This window comes from Triticum aestivum, chromosome 7B, assembly GCF_018294505.1.
Source record: "Triticum aestivum cultivar Chinese Spring chromosome 7B, IWGSC CS RefSeq v2.1, whole genome shotgun sequence".
Classification (NCBI taxonomy): Eukaryota; Viridiplantae; Streptophyta; class Magnoliopsida; order Poales; family Poaceae; genus Triticum; species Triticum aestivum.
This window is the reverse complement of record NC_057813.1, coordinates 700,994,125-701,005,394: the sequence shown is the minus strand read 5'-3', so window position 1 is coordinate 701,005,394 and position 11,270 is coordinate 700,994,125. Positions and strand designations below refer to the sequence as shown.

The 11,270-nt window shown below is 40.7% G+C and overlaps 2 long non-coding RNA genes across 3 annotated transcripts; both read left to right on the top strand.

Moving 5' to 3' along the window:
* Positions 1 to 4,483: 4,483 nt before the first annotated feature.
* Positions 4,484 to 6,205, top strand: LOC123162715 (uncharacterized). Its single transcript, XR_006481441.1, has 3 exons — positions 4,484 to 4,768; positions 4,890 to 5,117; positions 5,969 to 6,205. It is a non-coding gene; the product is annotated as an uncharacterized lncRNA (long non-coding RNA).
* A 168-nt stretch (positions 6,206 to 6,373) lies between these two features.
* LOC123162714 (uncharacterized) lies at positions 6,374 to 8,932 on the top strand. Of its 2 annotated transcripts, none has more exons than XR_006481439.1 (6): positions 6,374 to 7,516; positions 7,607 to 7,874; positions 7,964 to 8,038; positions 8,128 to 8,362; positions 8,448 to 8,490; positions 8,592 to 8,932. It is a non-coding gene; the product is annotated as an uncharacterized lncRNA (long non-coding RNA). The 2 variants fall into 2 exon arrangements; XR_006481440.1 differs by having other exon boundaries at positions 8,448 to 8,515.
* Positions 8,933 to 11,270: the final 2,338 nt, after the last annotated feature.

The window sequence follows — 11,270 nt, the reverse complement described above, 5'->3', positions numbered from 1 at the left end:
GACGGGATTTGGGGTCTGGAGCCTAAGCAGGACGTGACGGCCCACACGGCCCATTTTGTCATCATAGAGGTGACCTTAGACTAGATTACCGGGATGTCCTATATGACGCTCTTTGCGTCAAGTTGGCAGGGCTTCGCACAGACTGTCCGGTGGGCGTGGTTTCTGGGCCGAAATATGTTCGATCGAGTACCTAATTTAATTTTAGGAAAAGTCCATCAAATTTCAGAAAAGTTCATCAATTTTAAAAAAAAGTTCAACAAATTTAAAGAAAGATCATCGAATTTGAAAAAACATCCAATTGTTAAAAGTAGTTCACTAAAAAGGGTTCACCAATTTTGAAAACCAAATTTCATCAAATTAAAAAACATCATCAATTTTGAAAAAGTTCACATACTTAAGAAAAATAAAAACACATGAAAATCGATGGGGGGGGGACCTGGAAGAAGAAGAAAAAGACAGAAAACCAAAATGGAAAAAAGCAAAAAAGAACAAAAAGAAAACAGAGATGGTAGGAATAAAAGAATGAAAGATTTGAATCTTGACAGATGTTGCTTTGTACCGCGGTGGTTGTGCTAACGAAGTTTGAATAGTGAGTTCGCGGGTTTGATTCGTAGTGATGGTGTTTCATTTTTTGCAAATTAGATGCATAGTAATGGGCCGGCCCAGCGCGGGGTGCTGCAGGCGCCCGTTTGTAAATTTGCCTATAACGGGCGCCTGCAGCGCTAAATAGGATTTGCCAGATGAACCTGACGGGATTTGGGGTCTGGAGCCTAAGCAGGACGTGACGGCCCACACGGCCCATTTTGTCATCATAGAGGTGACCTTAGACTAGATTACCGGGATGTCCTATATGACGCTCTTTGCGTCAAGTTGGCAGGGCTTCGCACAGACTGTCCGGTGGGCGTGGTTTCTGGGCCGAAATATGTTCGATCGAGTACCGATGTTAAAAAAAGGAGGACGCAATGGGTATCGAACCCAAGATCTCGTCCTCGGATATATCGCGATCCAACCAGATGAGCTAGCACCCTTCTAGGGTTGTAATACAACACCGATTCTTAAGAACTGAACCCAGGGCATATCCGAAAAATTTCTGAAATTACGAACACAATTAAATGATGGAACCATTTTTTGAAATTTTTGAACAATTTTTTAAACTCCTGAGAAATGTTAACATGAACATGTTTCAAAATTCGAACTGTTTCTGAAATCAGAAATCATTTTTAGAATTCTAAATATTTTTGAAAAAGTTATGAACATTTTGAAGGAAAATAATCCTTTAAAAAAACGATCATTGTTCCAAACTAGTGAACTTTTTATGATTATGAACAAAATTGAAAAAACATGAAAAACAATTTGAACGTCAAAACAATTTTTGAAACCCTAAACAAAAGTTGGGAAAGGCGAACATTTTTTCATATATGCGAACAATTTTTGAAAATCAAGAACATATTTTGAATTTGTGAGAAAAAAAATTAACAAGGAACATATTTTGCAATTCCGAACAAATTTTGAAAGCGCAAATATTATTTGAAGCTCCCAGATCTTTTTTGAATTTATGAACAAGTTTTGAAAACAAGAACATTTTTTGAAATTGTGAACAAAATTTTAAACCACAAACATTTTTTGAAATTCTAAACATTTTTTTAAATATGAACATTTTTTGAATTTGTGAACAAATTTCAAAATGAGTTTTTTTGAAAATTCCGAACAAATATTTGAAATTTTTGAACAAGTTCGAAAAGAAAAATAAACTTGAAAAAGAAAAAACAAAAAATGTAAAAGAAATATAAAACGAATATGTTCAGAAATTCATGAACATTTTTTGAAAATTGCGAACAATTTTTGAAACGGAAACATTTTTTGAAATCCCGAACATTCTTTTAAAAGTTGTCAAAATTTTGAACAAAAACATTCTGAACAATTTTGTTAACACACAAATATTTTTTGAAAATTCCGAACAATTTTTGAATTTATGAACAAAAAATTGAAAACACAAACATTTTTCAAAATTGGATCATTTTTGTAAAAGCGCAAACATTTCCAAAAAATCCGAACATTTTTTTGAAAAAGAAAACATCAACTTGAAAAACAAAAAAGAAAAAAAGAAAAGAAAAAAGAAACATAAATAGAAAAAGAAAGGAAAATAAAAACCGGTTTAGGAACCTTCGAGAAGGTTCCCAAAACCAGAAAAACCAGTGGGAACCTGGTTCCCAAAACCGGGAGCGCTGGAACGGTTAGACGGGCCGGCCTTTGCGAAGCGTCGGCAGTTTGACGCAGCGAGCGGCATATAGGATTTTCCTAGATTACCGACCTCAAAAAGGAAAAAAAAAAGGATTACCTATCTGTTTTCTTAAAACTACATCTCCTTTTTACACCCACGAGCTCTATGTTTTGTGCTAAAAAGAACTCACGGGCTTTAGAATTTTTTTTCCAGAATTCTCGAAATGTATACTAATAAAAGCCCTAAAGAAATATATATAGAGAGAGACTAAAAATATTCTTCGCATGCTTTTACTTTCCGTATCATTATAATCAACGCATGATGGAAGGTGATTATGGTCCCACAGGCAAGAAAAAGATGATTATGGTCCCAGAAACATATGAACTAACCCGTCCAATTTGTTTTAAGAGAGAGTATAAGATGATGTCACTTTCATGCAGCACCAAGACCTCAGCAGATCAGGTTTCCTCCTCCTCTCGTTGGCGCCACCAACGATCCGCCACATCTTTGATGGCCGTTGGGCCGTGGAGGTGCGAAGGAGCTTGGCCTCCGGTCGGCGGGAGCTAAGACACCGCTCTCATTCTTGATAGCTTCAATGTCATGGTTGGAGGTTGTGTGTCGGCGATGATGTCATTCAATAGGAATAATGTCTCCCACATTTGATTCACGTCCCAATGACTTGTCTAGCATCGTCAAAGGGCATGTGAAGGTGTGTCTTCGCCAGATCTCGTGGGGTTTGGTCGTTGCTCCTATTTGGTGGATCTATTTGGATGCAGTTTTCGTTCATCTTCATTTGGGACTTTATAGGTTTGGTCCTTCTAATCTACGACTTTCTTCATCAGCGATGGTTGCTACTCTGGTGTGATGGTCCTGTGAGGTCTTAGCATGACGACTTTTTAATAATTTACTACAACAAAGTTTGCCTGGCTCCGAAGAGGGAGGGACAATAATGGTGATGTGTCATCGGTCTGCTTTAGTGTTTGTAGTCTTCGCTAGGTGGTCCACGGATCTAATTGTATTTTTTTACAACTAATGTCCTATGCACTACCATGATTGATTATGAATAGATCAAAAGTTTCTCCCCAAAAAATATGAAACCAATTTTTAAAGTTTTTTTCTAGGGCTTCAACTTTATTATAAAGAATTTGCAGGCATGGTAGGTAATTATCTTATATGGGAAAATCTAACAACCAAAATCGACTATGGAACAATAAAACGTGCAAAAGTAGATTTGAATATATAAGAAAATAAAAAACATTTATGTAAGACATTTTCCCCTTGTCAGTAGATAAAGTCATATATTACAAAAATAATAATTTTCTAAGTTCAAATGAATTAAGAATTTAGGTATTACTCTAAAGGAGAGAAAAAACATCTAAGAAAGAAAACTTAAAATAAATGATTATGCCATATATTTCATAGAACTTGCATTATTCCATAATATGTAAAAATGAAACTATAGTAGTGCATTTTTCAAACGACATTACGATCTACACACATATTGCATGGAACTACATGTATATGACCGGACGCAGCTGTTCTGCTCACGAGCACAAGTGAGCTCTTTATCTGGGCGGTAGAACTTAGCTTCGGGGTGTGTGGCGCTGCGTTAGACTAGCCACAGTGGGAGTAACTTCAACAACAACATCGAGTCCAACTCAGCAAATTTGTTTATGTGGTAATGAGTTAATGAGGAGAGAGGTAGTTATAGTAACTTAGCTAGTTATTGTAACATCACATGTCTCAATGCGATATGAGTCTATAACTTAATAAATGAAGCTTTGCATGTTACTCCCTTCTTTCTGGTTTATAGGACTAATCTCACAATTTTAGTTTTTCTATTTTATAAGGCTCAATTTGATTGTTTTCTATCACATATTTAGATTCCAAGGTGCATTAAATCATTGCATGCAAGTATTGAGAGAAAATTAACCAATTCATGTATTTTATGCATGCATGCATTGCAATTAATGCATTGATAAACATAATTTTTTAAGAAAAACAAGAGCATTAAGTAGGTGCTTTTGCAAAGTACAAAAATTATTCCACCACTCACCATCTCCTTGGTTGGTGAGATTTTTGAATTGAGCCTTATAAACCGAAAAGGAGAAAGTACTACCCATTATGAAGATAATAATATAATCTAGGGATATGTGTATGTTAGTAGTGTGCATTACTCACCACCATTGTGGCTAGTCTTACGGAGGCAGGCGGTAGCTCTTTTCTAATTCACCCAGTCAGGACATACGGTATACAGTCATACAGATGCGTAGGCCGTCGTGTCGGAGACGGGGCTCACAGCCGGCGCCGTGAAGGTGAGAAAGCAGAGCCGTGGCTCGGGATGGTTCTGTGTCCCTGATCGGTGGCTCAGGAACCCTGCTTTCCGGCAGGCAGCGGTATAGGCGGAAGTAAATAACAAGGCGGAGCTGCCTCCCACCTCTGGATAAGGACTGTTGAATCGCCATTGTCGCCTGTGCAGATCTGCGGTGGAGCGAAACCAGGCGGCGCTTTGTCGGGATGGTGTTCTTGCAGCAAACCGATTAGGAGGTAAGACGAAATATCTCATCTGCGTGCTGCCCCCCGTCGAAAGTGCTTAATCGACAGGTTCTGGTTTTCTATCTTGGCGCTCGATCTGTCTGCCTGACACGAAGATTTTTGCCATCTGCAGCACTGCGGTGATGGAAGAAGTGAACGACAGCCAGCTTCCGATGGAGCCGCTTCACTACCCGGCGATGGCGACTGAAGCTGAGCAGCTCCCGCCCATGGCGACTGGTAGCGTTCAGGGGCAGATCTGTGCGGCCGAGGGGGGAGCCATAGGCGACGGGGAAGCCGAGCCGCAGGCATCTGAACAATCAATTGGACAGATTGATCCTGAGACTCCAGGCTGGACTCGCAGGTAATCTGCATGACAAAGTTGGTTGCACAGTACTCCCTCCGTCCGGAAATACTTGTCATCAAAATGAATAAAAGAGGATGTATCTAGATGTATTTTAGTTCTAGATACATCCCCTTTTGTTCATTTTGATGACAAGTATTTTCGGACGGAGGGAGTTGTTTGGGCAGCTAGTAGTCTATGATAAGAATTGGCATGGAAGATATAAATAATTTCGTAATCGTTTAGTATAAGCGGTGCAGTGCGAAATGAAAATTAAAAGTACTCATTTCATTGAAAAGATGGTGTACTATTGTCGTTGGGAGAGGTTCAGATAGTAGCAGCATTTGATAAAAACAAAAGGTAAGTCCAATGAAGGGCTGTCTTCGCTGGTTTATGCATACTGGACCATGAACCTAAATAGAAGGAGATGGCAAAGGTGAGCTTAACCATAATATGTACTGAATTGACTACTGGGACAGCTGATTTTGCATTTTTGACCTATGGAATTGGTTGTTCTGCTTCTACAATGTTTACCCTGGAAACAAATGACTGAATTTTGCATTTAGCTGAGTTGCATAAAGGGTGCTAATCTGTGGGATAATATATGACCGTTGCTATAGCTAGGTAGATTAACTAGGCAGAAAGTTGGTTAAGAAATAAGCACATAATAAACACATAAGTCAGTTTCGGAGCTTCTGAATTTACTGATGGAATTCAGATAAAACACATGGATAATGACATCTGATGGTTTAGAAATACATGAGTCTGAGGATGCTTGAACATATCAGTGTAGTAGTATGCAGGCCATCTGGATTTTCTGAATTTCTTATGAAAACCATGCATCTCACACGTAGGTTTATAAAAAATTACAGGGTTAGAATTGGAGCAGCTGCACCCGGAAGGGCACCTTGCCGTGGGCGAATCAGCGCCCTTGAGAAGGCGATACGGGGGTTTGCTGATCAACCAGGGGACATGGTAATTGTCCCAGCACTTGGTACAAGCTTCGATACACTCGAGGAGGCATATGACTTTTACAATCTCTACTCGCGGGAGAAGGGTTTTGGAATGTGGGGAGTACAAAGTGCAAGCAAGAAATTGTTTGTGGCTGTGCGGTACGCATTGATAACCTTCCTGGACTGATTTGTATTCAGCAGTTTGCCCTTGGACTTTGTTAAACCTGACACGTGGTACTTGTTTGATTATGATTTCGCAGGGAAAAGCTGGAGTGGAGAATACTAGAGCTTGCCGATGCGAGTGCCCTGCACTGATAATGCTGCTCCGTTCAAAGGACAATGGTTGGTACATAGCTGAGCATCATGAGCATCACAGCCACTCATTGTCTACGACATATGGGCAGACAATACACTGGCCTTCACACGAGCACATCGACATTGACAAAAGAGACTTGGTTGAGCAATTGCGTCAGAACAATGTGAATCTAGCCAAAGTATATAGCATCGTCGGAAGGGTTTTTTCGGCTCGATGGAGAAGGTGCCTTTCACAAAACGAGCTCTGAAGAATTTGTGTGCTAAAATCAGTAGAGAGCAAGCAGAAGATGACGCGAGGAAAACTACGAGGTTTTTGCAGAACTCGGCTCAAGATATCCACACTTCACCTATCGTGTACAAGCGGAACAAAAAGCGTGAAGTAGGTGCGCCATGCGTTGTAGGACGGCGAGTCGAGGTCGAGGATGACGGGCACATGATCCTTGATGTGGAGCTCATTGAGGCGATCCGAGGTGAACATGGCGCCGGTAAAGGAGCCGGCGTCGGAGGGTTCGACCTTGGAACGAGACATGGTGGGGGATGGGCGTGGCGCGGTTAGGGTTTGGGAGGTGGTGGAGGGAGAAGATGGCAGCGGCGTAAGGCGGCGCTGCGTGGGAGGGGTAGGGAGGGTGGCGGCTGCGAGGAGGGGGCAGCGGCGGCTTAGGGTTTAGGAGGGGTGTGGCGGCGGCTACGGGAGAGTAGCGGCGACGGCGGGATTGTGTGAGTTGCGGGGGCTACGGCGGCGGGAGGGAGAGTGCGGCGGCGGCCTAGGGTTGAGGAGGCGCGGTGGCGGCTACAGGGAGGTGCAGCGGCGGCGTCGTAGGGCGGAAGCGATTGAGATCGTAGGGTAAACTGATACCATGTGGAAAGGTGTAGGATGCAACTCATTGTATTCCATGGAGTAGGTTACAATATATACACAGGATGTCTTGCATGACAAGGAAACTAATCCTACCATATCTCTAGGAGTCAACTATACAAGGCTAGAGAAGATAGAATTAGTAATACAAGATATGTCACGTTCAACAAAAACCATTTCTGTAACTGGCTGGACTTCAGCGCTGCAAACTTTAGATCAAATCTATTGCCAAGGATCTTTGCGTATACTTTTACAATGGTGGAGAAATTAATCCAAATGTTAAGAGGAGGGTTGCGGTAAGCTCCACTACTAGTGTGTTTAAAATAAAAAAATGAGTGGTTGGGTGAGATACTAACATGGGTTGAGGACTGGATGTGAAAATGCAGGCTAGGCCCGAGGGTTACATGGAATCGTGACACTGGGAATTTCATCCTCTGATGGCGGATAATGCATACACAACGAGTGTGTTCGCGTTAGATGTACATTAATCTCAAATTGTCTAATTCCGGTACTAACTAATTGTAATCTTGATACCATCTGTTTTGGAGTCCCCCAGCTGATATTCCTTGGACTGACATGGCGAACATTGATAGTGTTGCAAACATGGCAAATACGGAGCCCGAGCAACAGCCCCACGGCACACGGGTGATATGGGTTAGTACAAGCAAATGAATCTTGACGCATATTTCAACCTGACTTCTTCAGTTAAATTCATTAGTAACGTGTGCCATCTATCTATGCAGATGTGGTGCCAAATGGTGAACAAGAGACTGTCAAAACGGAACCTGAGCAAACTATGTTAGCAACCCAAGCCAATAGTAAGTTCCTGTTATATAATCCTCACGTGTCAGATGGTAACTTTTTATTTTATTTTGTTAACTTTGTTGCTTGTGTACAATTTCTGCAGATGTGATGCAAAGTGGAGCCTGAGCGTGGAGTTTACATACATGTAAATGGGGAGGACGCACTCCGTCGCAGGCCAAGATTTCAGATTGCTCCGAACGATAAGGGGAAGGGTCCAATGGAGGAAAGTGATCTAGAGTCTTCGGACAGTGAGAAAAGACATGCCAACCAGGCTTGCTAGGATATGTAGGAAGATGCAAGAGTGTTAAGGCAGCATGAAAGAGTCCAATAAATGAATGGTATGCACGTGCTGGTCATTTGTATAAGCCAGTAATTTCAGTGATGAGTTTTGCTGGCTTAATAGTTTCTGGTTTTCTCGTTCAGGTAAACCGGCAACAAGGGCTTCCTCCAGTCACAAGTGTGCGAGGTGCGTGTCCGATGTGGAGCAGAAAGTAATTCACTAAAATTCAATTTCTGCAGTGAAAAGTGATGTGTGGTTAACACTAACAAAACTGTTTCTGTGGACAGGGGTTGAAGGTTTCGATGCCCCAATTGCAGCAGTGAGACCTGAAGATTTACATGTAGTTGAACCTTACATCATTCATATGCTCACACATGCAGCAAGTCCAGCAGCAGGTATGGTGAAAAAGAGAAAGAGAATTAGTTTGCACCGAATACACGAGGCACATCATGATTCTAGTGTGTGTGGTACAAAAATATATATGTACATGCTGAGCTGATACTCCCTCAAATGTAAATGATGAACTGCAGGAGTTGTAGCTGGTAAGTACACATGAACCTGAGCGTGCAGACAGCAGGAAAATAATAATAATAATAACAAATGCTGTCGTGGGAACTGATTTTATTGATGCTGATTGATTCCATTATTAGTCGCAGATTACACGCGACAGTACATTTGATCTTTACTAGTACATCACACCACATGGCTTAATTAACAAAACAGAGCAGGGAAGGGGATGAATGAATCGTGCGGGGGAAGAAGACTGGCAAGGTGCGCCGCAATTATTGAGCAAGACCCACCGTTGGCCCAGAATCTGCTCGAAAACGGCCTACCACGTATGCAGACGTTTGAGCCAGAGCCCAAGTATCTCAGGACAAACAGTCGCAGCTTCGCATAGTCGGGTCGCTCACTGGGCTAAAAAATTTAACCGCCCTCAGCAGGGATCGAAAACACAAGATCTCAACCAGCAAATCACGAAATACTACCAGCTCAGCTACTACAGGTTATTGAACATAAGGCAACGTAAACCTTTAAGAAGCAATATACGCCCAGATCCGACATATTTTAAGAATTCCGTACGCTTCTTTTGAAAAAAAAAACTGAGTGTTTTATGAAAGATAAACACATCTCAACTTTGTAAAAGAGTTTTTGACAAACGAGCATTTTCAAAAACAGGAACATTTCTGAATTTTGATTTTTTTTTTTGGAAATTGGAACATCCCTGAAATTCCCAAAAATATCATAATTTGTGAACAATTTATTGAATTGGTGAACAAATTTGGAAAACATGAACATTTTCTAAAATTCCCACATTTTTATGAATATGTGAACAAAATTGGAAAATGTGAAATTATTCTGAATTTGTAAACAAATTTTGAAAAAGGGAACATTTTCTAAATTTTGTGAACAATCTTTTGACGAATGACCATTTATTGAATTGGTGTTTTTTTGGGAAAACAGGAACATTTTTAAAAATTCGCAGTTTTTTTGTTGAATATGTGAACAAAATTGAAAATTGTGAAAGTTTTCTGAATTTGCAAACAAATTTGAAAACAGGAACATTTTTTGAATTTTTTGAATATTTTTTGAATTTGTGAACAATTTTGGAAACAGGAACATTTTCTAAAATCCCCAGATTTTTTTGAATATGTGAACAAAACTGAAAAAACGTGAAAATTTCCTGAACTTGAGAACAAATTTTGGAAAAGGGAACATTTTTGGAATTTTGTGAACAATTGATGGAAATGGGAACACTTTTATAAACTCCTGAGCAATTTCTAATTCGTGAACAAAATTTGAAAACATGAACATTTTTTGAATTCATGAACAAATTTGGAAATTTGAATATTTTTTGAATTTTGAAATAATTTTGAAAACAGGAACATACTTCTAAAAAACCGAACATTTTTTAGTTTGTGAACAAAGTTTAAAAAGCCAAACACTTTTTGAAATTTTGATTTTTTTAAATAAGCAAACAATTATTGAGATTCTAAACTTTTATGAAATTTCTGAACAAAAATTTGAAAACAGGAATATTTCTAAAAGATATTAAAAAAGTCTAAAATTTCCCTTTTGAAAAATTCTGAAACATTCCTTGAAAATAGGAAAAAAATTCAAAAAGTAAAGGGCAAGGAGAAAGAAAATAGAAAAACACCGAAAAAAGAAACATAAAAAAAGATAGAGAAAAACAAGAAAGGAAAGATTAATAAAAAAGAAAAGCTAAAAAATAAATACAAAAAGAAAAAACTGGTCCAGGAACCTTCTAGAAGGTTCCCAAAACCGGAAAAAACCGGCAAAAAACTTTCATAGAAGGTTCGCAAAACCAGTTGTTACGTTAACAGGCTGGCCCATCCTGAGCGCTCATCGATCGCGCCTGTGCGAAACCCTGACTGTTTGCCGCAGAGAGCTGCAAATAGGTTTTTCCGGTATCTCACGCCGTAGCAAGGCCGTCATTACAGACGTGGGCCACGAGAAACTATTCATCAATCGATATACTGGAATACTGTCTGGCCCTATACGCGAGTGTTTGTGGATCATGAGGCCTGCGAGCGGGGGGATACCGAGCGTTTATCAAAAGGTTTTTTCCTCGAAACCCTAAACCCTCTGGTGGCGGCCGAGGCGATCTAGGGTTTTGACGTGGAACTCGACGTTCGGCCGGAGATTTGTCGTCAGTGCGAGGAGGGATTGATGGCTGGGACGCCGGCGATGGCGGCCCCTGGCGCGGCAGCAGGGGAAGGTTCTCAGGCGGGCGGTGACATGAGGAAGCAACTGGAGGAGGCCTTGGGGAAGCTTGACATATCTGAGGAAGAGGCGACTCCGCTTGTGCTTGATGATCGGACGGAGGAAGGATCGGGGAAGTGGTTGTTGGCTGGTAAAGTACTGCATCGGAACCCTGTTCATATTCAGACCATCACCAATGCGCTCCGCCCGGCGTGGGGTAATCCACGGGGGTTGCAGTTCCGTCC